Here is a 12,410-nt window from a genome sequence, read left to right on the forward strand (position 1 = left end):
TCAAACAGGGTGGTCTGGGAAGGCTCCCCTGAGAAGGTGCTATTTCAGCAAAGATCAGAAAGATTCTGGGGGCCATGCTCCAGGTTGGCTGCAAGTGCAAATGCCCCCAGACCATGGGGTGTGTCTGGCAAGAGGGAAGCAGTGAGCCATGAGCATGGCTGGAGGGGTGACTCAGGGAAAGCCATGGAGCTGAGGTCTGGGAAGTGACGAAGGGTGAGAGAGTGCAGGGTGTTCAGGGGCTCTGCTGGACCGAGGTGAGGTTCTGGCATGATCTGGCTGAATATTTGTGAAGGGTGGCTCAGCTGCTGGCTGCAGCTGTGTTGGGAGGAGACTACAGGAGGGCCATGGTAGAAGCGGAGAGGCCGCTCACTGCACCTCCCCTCCGCGCCTCTGCTCTCCCACCTGTGCTTCTCTGGGGGGACTTTGACCTTCAGGTCAGTGAAGAGAAGAGGAAGGGTCCTTGCACCCTCCACTGTGGAGGCCACCAGGACAGGCTGCAAGCGGGTGAGGAGCAGCCTTTGGAGAATGTAAAGTGCAGACGTGGACTGTTTGCTTGTAATTGTTCTGGAGGCTTTCCAAGGAGGCGAAGGTTGCCTGGCAAGGTTCCCGACTATACCCAGAGCTGGAGAGATTAGGTGGGGATCATGAGCTCATCTCAGGCACTGCGGTTCCCTCCTCTCCCTTGTCCGGGAACTGCTAACCCCACCTCCTCTCCCCGAGGTGGAAGCCCATTTGCTATGGGGCTCTTGGGCCTAGGAGAGGGATGAGGAGTCCTGTTAGGGCGGGACAGAGAGGTTCCTCCTTGCAGCATGGCCTTTTCTCCAGGGGCTGGCCAAGGTGGAAGGCTGGACTGAAGGGAGGAGCCTGCATGTGTAGGCCTGGCTCGCCCACTGCCTTCTGCGTGACTCCCTTCTGGGCTGTTCTCCCTCCTGCAAAATATAGGGCTGTGCCAGAGGCTTGTGTGCTTTCCATTCCACAAGCGTATCCAGCGCCCACCGCCCTCCTGGTCTCTCCCCGCGGGCTGGGCCTCACAGAGCTCAGTGCCGCAGTGTTCTAGAGCTGAGCCTTGGGTTACCCACTGGCCCCTAACTTCCCTGAGGAGTGAAGTGTGGGGGTGTTACCTGCTTGTGGGTGTGTCCCAGGTAGGCTGTTTTGCCTAGTCCTCATGGGCCATGTCACCTCCCTAAGGAAACATGCCAAGCCTTATATTTGAAGATACAGTACAGCCCTGCCTTCCAGAGCCCTGAAATCAAGCTGAAGTCAACCTACCCCTGCAGACCCATTGACGGGCTCCCTGTGGCCTAAGGAGTAAAAGCCTGTCTCTATAATCTGGTCTGCGTGACTCACAGCGGAGCTCTCCTCCCCCCCCCCGCCCCTTCCCTTTCCCACCTGCGCTCACCCTTTTGGCCTCCTCAACCCTCAGAAGGACATCACTTTCCAGCCTCAGGCCCTTGAATCAGTGCTGCCTGGAATGCCCTCAACTCCACTAGCTAGACATTTACAGAGTCCTTTATATTGACCTGTGTGACAAAGCATTATTGAATGTTCATAAAATCCCCATGGGATAGCTGTCATTCCCCTCCTTTAGAACTGAGACATTGAGTGAATTGCCTCAAGTCACACAGCTAGTCCTCGGTGGGATCGGAAGGCACAGCAGCCAGACCTCCCGACTCAGCGTCGAGATCCAGACCACTCACACTGCTTCTCCCGGCTCCCGTCTGCATGTGGATCTCTGCTCAGATGGACCACAGTTGCCTGAGGCGGGGCCTGGGCCTCCTCAGCCTCCTGGTGGGGGGCCACAGTTGTTTAGCACATGATCTTTTCCTTCTCCACCGGGAGCATTCCCACTGTTCACCTCATAGCTGGGAGAGCAGGCTCTTCCAGCAGCCACCCCGGGGCAGGCATGGCTCTCCCAGGTGGCCTCAGCCTTACCTCCACTAGGCAGGTAAGACTAACTGCTGCCCAGACTTGCAGCTCCTATGACTCACTCACAGCCGGGGCACCACCCTGCCCGCCCCCTGAAAATTTCAGAGCTGTGGAAGCCAGCTGGGTGGGTCCGAGCTGGCAAAGCAGCCTATCTGCCCACTTTCCTTGCCTGTCTAGGCCTCAGCAACATGGTCCTTGCTATTCCCATTGGGATGATGGATTTACAGAGGTAATGCTTTAACCCACTCTTCCTCCATCAAAACCCACCTAATATATGTGTTCCCTGAGACCATGAGAAAGATTTCCTTGCAAACCAGGCCTCAAATTCTCAGGAGCATCTTCCTCTTGGATATTAATCAAGGCTGCTGTTTGTCAACAGCTAACTGCATGCTTGGCATTGTCCTATACATAGCAAAGCTGTTGCCCTTCCCTTGATCCTAGGTAGAAGGGTAAGACAGAGCAAAAACTTGTGCACAACTGTTTAGCTGCAGGAACCGAGTGTCAGGGTGGAGAAAGGCGCTAACTTGGGTCACTGTCAGTGACCAGGGAAGTCTAGGGACCATAGTCTTCTGTCTCCACCAGCTTCCATGCTATTTCCAAAGCATCAAGCTGCCTTCCAGGAGCAAAAAAGGATTCTGTTTCAGAACAAAGGTTCATGCAAGAGGAAGTTAACCACGTTCACTGCTTTGATGTTGTGACTTTATCTTTTTTAGAAATGGGAGCCAGCCAAGGAGAGGGTCCTGGTGAAACCTGGGCTAATTAATGTGGTCAGAAAGAGGCAAGAATCCAAGTAGGCCCAGATACAAAATCAGAGCTAATGCCCTGAACTAAAATGCTAACGGAGGTGAGTTGGGGCCAGCGCCACACAATTTTCTAGAGTGCTTTAATGAATTGGGTAGGGCCCGCTAGTTCCCTACATTGTGTCAGAGCTGACTGTAAATGGCTCAAAAAGCTGACAGTGAAAGATTTCAGCAAACTTGCCTTTTAAAAAGCACAGCATTTTGAACCCGGGAGGTGAATATGGTAGGTCAGCTTTCAGAGGCTGTCTCTCTGTTGATGCTGTTTTTAAGAGCCGCACCATTTTAGATCGCTGGATGGATTTGCTAATTATACAGGGTCTTTGTCCTGCGGAGATAGTCAACTCAGGAAGAGGGGTAGTTAGAGTGGGAGGCAGAGAACAATCCTGACTTTCAGCTCCAGGGAGTTTCGGGCACCAGATCCAGAGACTGAAACCCGGAGAGGGAAAGGAATGAGGTGAGAATTGGTAGAAAACTATCGGGGGCCCCAAGCAGGCTTAGGACCCTGAAGCCCAAGGGCAGACCTGCTGGGCCCTGCTGGGCCCTCCTGGGCCTCCAGCCAGTGGGCACCATACAAAACTGTTACAGAAGCTCCTTCAGGGAAGCAGCCTTAGAGAGACGAGGTCGCCATGGTACAACATTGAAGGACGATCTAATGCACTTGTTCCCTGACTTTCGATAAAAGAGCTCTAAGTGATTTGGGGGATATGCAGGCCGACCTCAGAGATATTGCAGGTGCAGTTCCAGACCATGGCACTAAAGGAGTCATAATCCTCTTGCTGCTGGAATGTCTTGCCTTCAGTTTGTAAAAAAAAACAAAAACCCCACAACATCTGTAAAGTACAATAAAGCAAATGGCAATAAAGCAAGCCTGCATCTTGGAAAGAATTCAAAGAATGGAGAGACACTGAAATAACAGAACTCCTTCCAGTTCCATATAATTATGTGAACAAAGCTTCTGAACTCATACATGGATTAAAATGAAAAAACGGGGATAATACTGACAGCGATTCCTGTCTCAATCTAGAAATAAATAACATTTATCAACGTATACATGAACATGCATTTAAAAAAAAATCTATCTTCATAATTTTTTTTTTTTTTTTTAAGGTCACAGCTCACAGTGGCCCAGGCGGGGATTGAAATGGCAACCTTGGTGATATCAGCACCACACTCTAACCAACTGAGCTAACTGGCCAGCCCCATACATAAAATTTAACTCTCCACATTCAAATTATTAAAATTTGTAATGCACTTATGTGGCTTTGATCAATTCGGTCTAATAACTCTAATGACAACTCTAGACAGAAGAAATAACACTTCAAGGATTATGGTCACAAGAAACTAATAACTGAAATTGGAATTTAAGTGCATCTTTTTGTTCAAAGAAATACGGTACGGCAATCATTGGAAGACAGTAAGGCAGGAAAATAAATTGCCTGTATGATTAAATCCCGTGGGGGAAGTGGAATGGAAATAGGAGTTCAAGGAGAAAAAGGAATGATGTAACATTTCTGATCGGAATTTGCCCATGTGTTGTTTTCAGAGGAGGATGGTGAGGAGAGCTGCCCCCACAGGGTGTGGGTGTCACTTCCTCAGTAACTGCCACCAGCCCAAGATAATCCCACGTGAAAGGAGGTCACGCTGTGGTTGCCTTTTTATTGAACCCACTTTTGGCTATAATTGAAGACAGAAATTTCAAAATTGAATTCCAGGGGTGCTCAGAAAAAAGAACTCAGTGTGCAACGCCCTGTAGAAAACCTCCAAGCACATCCTCTGCAACTACAAGTTACGATGGAAAAAAAAAAAAAAAGATGTCAACTGAAAAGTGTGCAAAGGGATGCACCATTTTTCAAATTTCTTGTAAGGGACGTGTGAGGTGAGCTAAAGAGTGTGAAGACAAAAATCTAAACCAGCAGTGGCGATCAACACGAGAACCATCCACATTTCACTTTTCTCAAGAAATTCTTACCGATTAGATGAATTACGTCAACGGGTTTGTAGTGCCTATTTTGATGACAAAATAAAAAACTTACAGACCAAAAAAAAAAAAGAAAAGAAAAGAAAAATTCTTACTGAATTTCCAGCCCCTCATCTTGGAGAAATAAGAACCATTTCCTCTCTCTGCTTTCTGATCTAAATCCAATTCACAAGAGAACAATGGTAGAGTGCAGAAAGAGATCAGGCTTAAGAATGAAGAAATCACTGGGCACTAACTTGTTTTGTGGCCTCCGTGTGGTCAGTTCCCCTTTTCTGGGCCTCAGTTTCCTCAACTGCAAAGAGTACTGGATCATATTTTTAAAAATAACCCTTAAAAGGCACAATCTTGTCCTAAGGGTTTGTGATCTCGAATGTCCCTTTGATCAGTAACATTTTTAGACTCCGCTTTTTCAATACTTGAACCTTGTGTTCTGTATCCGTCTCCCACCTATGTCCCTCCCAGAGAGAAATGAACACGTATTAGCGTGAAATGTATGCTCAGTTTGAGACCCTGTGTCCTATAAATCCGTTTCTTTCTGATTTTAAGTCCCTCACCCCTACCCTCAAGACTGTCTTATCTTAGCTCTGAGCTGGTGTTGTCCATGAGTCCATCAGTAAATAAATATTCACTAAGCATCTACTGCCCATGCCATTCCTCCAGCAGTAAGAACACAGACAGAAATAAGAGTTCTAGCCCTTGAGATCTCAGTCTGGTGAGGGAGAAATGCATGTCTGAGTAATTGCAGAAATACAATTGTAAATAGTTAGGAAAGTGAAGGCACAGAGAAGTGACCTGCCTCTGGCTGTTCTGGTGGAGTTGGTGAAACTTCCTAGAGATGTTTGAATTGAACGAGCAGGCGAATTGGAGGAGAAAGTGGAAGCCATTTCTAACACAGAGAAGTCTATGAAGGCGTGATGATGGGACAATGAGACCTTGGAACTGCAAGTGTATCTGGAGTGTATGGTGTTGGGATGGTGACTAGGGCTGGGGACAGAGGCCGAGAGGTGAGGTTGGATAGGCTGTACGCAGGGGACAGATCATGCAGTTTGGTCATTACCCGGAAAGCAAAGTTGGGAGAGGGATGGCACCTTCAGGAAGAATGGACTGGAGATGTTAAGACTCAAGGCAAGGACTTGATGAGAGGCTCCTGCAAGAGTTCAGAGATGATACAGTCTATAAGCTAAGGTGGGACCAGCGAGGCCAGTGAGACAGACTTGACAGAGGGGTCAAGGGTGGCTCCCACGTGTCCTTGGGAGTGCCCATTCATCGAGAGAATTATATAGGAGGAAGAGCAGGCTTAGCGAGGCCAAATAGTAGGCTCGTGTGTAGATACAGTGAGTCACTTAGCTAGCCATTGCAACACATGGATCTCTGCGCTCAGGTTGCACAAAAGCCACAAGTAGGAGTTTATCACACAATGTATGTAGGGTACACGAAGGAAACAAAGCCAACAGGCCACCTTAAGTATAGGCTCTGGAGCCAGCTATGAAACAGATCCAAGTAAGTTTCCAGGTCATCTTCCACAGTCTTTTGCAAAGCAGAAGGGGTGGCAGGTTCTGAGCAATAGGTAAGCACAAGAAAGCAGTTCAGTTTTAAAGTCGGCTTGAAGGGTCAGCACGGTTTGGAGGAAGAGAAAGTCTTGTGAGATTCAGGCCTGAAACACACTGACCTTTTGAAAAACGTACTTAAATCCTTCTACCCCACTCCCACGCACACCCTGAGTCACATATTGATAAAATTGCTTTTACAGGTAGGGAGATGATTACAATTCTATTTTCTAGGAGCTGAATCTGGAGAGCTTTTGCTGATCTCTTTTTGGGGTAGTACTGATTAATGGTGGAGCCATTTAAAAGCTTTGAATCTAAAATAAGCACACAGGATTTTTTTTTTTTTTCTGTAGGTCCAAGATGGATGTGGCCTGGCAACAGATCTTGAAAAAGAGATAATACAGAATTTTAACTGACCACAAATCCAATGGATCAGTAGTACACTGGTACTGAAATAAAGCTAATACTATCCTGGTCTGTATTAATATTCAACAGTGGTTTTACCAGTCACCTTTTTGTACTAGACTATGAATGCAAGGAAAAAATTACAGCTTCTGCCCTAAAAGAAATTCCGCTTCAAGCAGGGGAGATAGTCTTTTCTTCCTAATTTCTATGCCAAAATGGAGCTATAGCCCCAGCAAAGGTCAAACAGCTGTTGGTCATTTATGGGAAAGTTGTGAGGCTAAATCCTCAGCAGATAGCCAGATTATTTCTTGCTGTGTTTATACATTTCCTAGCAACGGGGATGGCATGGCTTGTTTTCCTGTGACAAGCCCTGACAGAGGAGTGAGGAGCCTATGCCACCGAGCCATTACGGTTTAGCTGCTCCGGGCTCTGCCTTCCTACAGATCTTGCCTGGATACCTGAGAGTTCCAACAGCCAGAGGGAGGTCTCTGACACACCCAATTTTCTCTGCAACAGAACTGACAATAATCAGTGACCAAGAAAATTAGGAATTCCTAAATACTTGTCCTCCCCCCTACATTTTTAAGCCGCCTTTGCAGATAGATTTTGGGCCTGATTAGCACTGTGACCAATGGTCTGTGAAAAACTGTGACATGTCACTCTCTGCGGAGCCACCAGTATCTTTCTGAGAAATGCATTTTGCATAAAGCCACTATTCTAGTTTGTCCGTTCCAGCAATTAGCTAGATTAAATACCTAGATTACTAGTTTCCTCCTTGACCTCTCCCTATGTGGCACTGCTGACTTTCTAGATGCCCTGACTACTGCCCATTCTTCAGCAATTCCTTCTTTATCCTTGTATGCCCCAGTTGTTTCAACCTTCTTCACACTTAGTCCTGGAGTTTCAGCTGCCACCAGTGTACTGACAATTCCCCAGTCTACACCTCTTGCCTGGGGCACTTCTGATCCCAAAGTCCTAAATTATTCAATGTAGGGCTTCATGGATTCACTGATCCTGGCTTGGGTAGAAAATGAAGTCTTAAGCTGTATAAATCAGGCTTTTCTCCTAAATTTTTTTCAAAGTTTGCAACTCAAAAGGATTCTAATCGTTAATCATTTAAAAAGTAATTTCAACCAAAGTTCTCAGTTACAAACCAGGACAAAGAAACCTGATGAGCTTTGTAATCTGGACTAGGGGTGTGCTGATAGCCCGACGGGTGGGAGGAGAATGCTGGTTAAACAGGGCTTTGCAACTTCCCACCACAGCTAATTTTGAGTTAAAATCATGTCCCTAGATGAGGAGTTGGGAAGAGATGCAGTTTTTCAAGAACTAAGAGGGATGCGTGCTTTCCATTATCCGGAGCAATTTTTTTTTTTTTTTTTTTAACCTATGGGGTTTTGAACATTGTGTATTCACAACCACCAGCAGGGTGACAACCTACTGATTATTCCTGTTTATAGATGAGGAAACTGAAACCATAGGTCTTACATTCAGGTCCCTTTCCAATTCTCTCTTGGCAGTGTTTCTCCAACTTGACTGTGCGTGAGAATCATTGGAGGGGTCTTCTTAAAACAGACTGCTGGGCTCCAGCCCGTTCTGGGGCAGCGCATGAGAATTTCGGACAAGTCCCCAGCGGCAGCTGCTCCTGGAACTACTTAGAAGAATCACTGCCCTGTGCTTAGTTTACTGACAAAAGGGCTCCAGCTGGGTTCTAAGCCCTGCCACTAATCAGCTCTGTGACCTTGAACAGGATATTATTTCAAAGGATAATCAGCTTCAAAATTCAATGATCTTTACTTTCCACACATTCCAACTTTTCTGTTTATCCGTCTTTAGCCTGTTATCACTCCATATAAAGTATCTGGAAACAAAAAAAGCATAGGGTTGGGTATCTCCAGATTTTGCAAGCAGCAAAATCCCCTTAATCAGGTTCTTCTCCTGGTGACAGTGCACTTGGAGTAAAATTAATGGCTGGAATTTTCCTTCCTGATGTCCAGTTAAAACTATAGCACATTTCCCTCTAAAGGTAGAAATTGGAGACCAGTGGCACTTAGAGAGATATTAGAATATATTTAGCCCATAGGGGCAGATTATCAGCCTTAAAATCCTACAATGACTTGTTTCAGTAACTAAACCCAAGGAATCCTCACCACCGCTAATCTGAGGTTGGCCTTGGTGTAAAGGGATGAGGAAGAGACTGTATTGTTGGGACTGCTGTCTGCTCTGAAAACCACCCCCTCTCCCCAAGGCATTTCCCTAGTTGTTTATGCTTGTTGCTTGGATTTTCTAACACTATCATTCTCCTCTGCCCCTACCTTTTATCTCATCATTCAAGTCTCGTAACTTACAGACCAATAAAACTGTCTTTGGATAGACATGGCTGGATGGGACGTCTCTAAATTTACATATGCCTTACATATTACTCAGGGCCCTCTCATCTGATAGATGGGAACCTCGAGCACTCACCACCTGTATCACTCATCTGGCTCTATGCAAGAGTGGGTACTTGGCTGGATTCTATTACTCATGTGGCTGAGGACTGTCTTCTTTGCCTGGTAAACTTACTCATCTTTCAAGATGTAATTCCAAGATGATCTTCTCTGACCTTCCTCTGCGCTAGTATTGCACCCACCTTGGTAACATCCCTATTGCATGTCCTCACATGAACAACCCCCTCTGAATTCCCAGGGAATAGCACGGTGCCTGGAACTTAAGAGACTCAGTAAAAGCTCCAATTATTAGATAATCTATTTGTAAAATCCCCATCACTGTTTGTGCAGAACTTACACTTTTGTACACAGGCTAAAAAAAGGCATCTACTATATAAAATCCAAGGTAAAGAGGCAGTAACACATCCCTCACCATTTCGCAGGGGGTAGGCTGGTCAAGGATGTTAAAAATTATCTAGTGTATTTATTATCATGTTTTTTGGTGGACACAAAACCTAGAGGCTAATTATTCATTTTTGTGTCTAAATCTAGACTAAAACATTCCTCCTAATGGAGCCGCATGTTAGCACAGTGCAAACCAGTTTTGCAATTAAAATATTTACTTAGCAACGGTTGAGAGCAGCTTCTAAAAATACCCACCTCCCCCTTCTTCCAATCCTAAATATCTAATGCAGCACTTAATCACCACTATTTGCGCCCCTGTCCACTGGCAGAGTACCAATGGATGGCTGCCTGACATCCCAGAATTTGTTTCCAATGTTTATTCAAACTACTTTACTTCTCTGGATAACTAACATTGCAGACTTAATATGGTAATGTTGAGAAAGACTACGTTTTTCTACCTACATTCTACTCCATAAATGACATTACCAGGTTTGGGTTTTAATTCCTAGGCTGACATCTTATTTGATAAAAGTACTATCATGGGGGGTGGGGGGGAGAGAAAACCCTTTCAGTGAATATACTAGTATATTACAACCATCTTCTATATAACCTTGGTTACATGGAAATGTTCCAACTGTAAATGACATTCACAACCACAAGCAAAAACAATTTGATCAATTTTTTTTATCTAGCAGAATGCAAATTAATGCACCCTGCTCTTGAATATTAGGTATGGATTAACATTTTTAATCCAGTACTAACAATTTATTTTAATCAAGTTTTAAGCTGATTTTAAGAAAAAAAAATTTCAATTTTAATGACTGTTTAGTAGCAAAACTGGCCGACCTTTTAAAAATCAACACAGATGAGGTGCTTGGTGGTAACTAGGTAAAGGCTGGCTGACAAATGCAAAACATGAAAGGATTCCTCTGGCTTAAGGGCCAGTGCCAGTAGGAAATTGTTTAATGTGACCAGTATTATCTGGCCGGGATTCCGGTCTTGGTTGTGGGAACTTGGAACACATTCATGCATCTTTTGGGGCTTCCCTTTCACCAACTGATCTCCAAGAGGCCAAAGAAAACAAGCTCTCGTCTTTGGTCCTAAATGTGGACTCTACCAACTGCCAATCAGTTGAGTGTGTACATCATATACGAAAACCCTATCACACTGTTTTGGATTTTAACTCCTAGGCTGCCATCTTACTTGATACTTAAGATACAGACACTATAAATTATTTTAAAAGAGGAAAAGTTCTCACTTGAGAAATCGAGAACTTAAGTACCTCCTCCAACCCTGTGCTTCTGTATCCTCTAATGTAAAACTGAGATAGGATTTACATCATGGGAAGGTCCTGGATAAGGCAAATTAATACATGTAAAGCACTGAGAAAAGTACCTGGCCATAGCACTCAATGAGTTAATATCAATTTCCAAGTTTAAAATGGTGATAAAAATGAAAAGGGATGGACACCATGCTTTAACTGCATGAAAACTAAAAACTGAAAAAAAAATCAGGCTTAGGTCCCAGCTTTAAAAAATTTACCAACCTCTCACCTTTAGTCCCCTCACGTTTCTGTTATCTAATGGGAATAACAGTAACTCTTTCCTGTAATTATGGGGATTAAGAGATGTACATAATTTTGCAAACCTTAGTTCTATGTGCTCAAATTCCTTAATTCTGCAAGTCTATGAAACAGTATTGTAATCTTTAAAATGGGGACAATCATACCTTTCTGAGACTGAGGATCAAAAACGTGTCTTTTTAAGTGTTCAGGCCAAGTAATTTTAAGAAAGTCCTCCAATTAGTAATGTGTAAAGACAATGTAAATGTTCTGCTCATCAAACTTGCACTGGCCACTTTTAGCAAAGTGATTTTCTAACACATGACTTTTACCTTTATTAGCTGATATCCTACTTTGGCACTTTCCCTTCTCACCATTTTTTGTATCAATGGAAATCAAGGATTCTCAGTGAGTGATGTTGTGATCACCATTTTGATAATATATTCTAGACTTGACTGGTAAGAAACCTTCAAGTGGCTCCCTGTCCTGACATGTACCCATCATTTTTTGAGATTTCCTTTCTTCCTAGTAATGACAGAATGTCCCAGGTTTACCTTGTACTTTCTCTGCCCAGCCCTGAATTCAGACATTTCTCCAAGGAGCATAGTTCCTTTTAGTATTTAGAAGTCAATACCTGGGTGCTAGGTGTACTCACTGCTATTGCAGTATTACGGTTGTGGGCTCTCAGTGCACACAGCTGGGAAATTAAACGCTACACATACAATATTAAAGTCATGAAAGACTAAAGGTAAAGAACTGTTCCACATCAAAGGACACTACGTAGGCCCAACAACTAAACACAATGGATGATCCCTGTGTTGGATCCTGGACAGTTTGAAACAAATGTTATTAAAGACACTGGGATAATTGATGAAACTGAAGACTGGACTACGTCTGCGACAATATTAACATATTCTGATTTTAATAACCGTACAATTGTACTATGGTTAAGAGGAGTATGTCTTTGTGCTTAGGAAACCTTAGGAAAAATTTTTAGATGTGATTCTAATCTACTCTCGAATGGTTAAAAAGTACATGTTTACAGAGCAAATGTGCAAACAGTAGAGTAAATGGGGCAAAACATTAACAATTATTTAATCTGTGTAGAGTTTAAGGGGAAATCATTGTACTATTCTTGCAATTTTTTTTTTAAACATCAAAATAAAAGGTTACAAAAAGAAAAAGCTTAAAAGCACCTTATAAACTGAAGACCTATCTAAAACACGTTATTTCTAAGGGTACTGACTCGGGTCACTGAGATGACCTACTATTAAGCTCTTGGTTGTCTTGTTCAAGTTGAACCATGATCATATTCATTATTCAACAGATAAATGGGCGATTTATTGTTTCATCAATGAA

Source organism: Rhinolophus sinicus, linkage group LG10, assembly GCF_036562045.2.
Source record: "Rhinolophus sinicus isolate RSC01 linkage group LG10, ASM3656204v1, whole genome shotgun sequence".
NCBI lineage: Eukaryota > Metazoa > Chordata > Mammalia > Chiroptera > Rhinolophidae > Rhinolophus > Rhinolophus sinicus.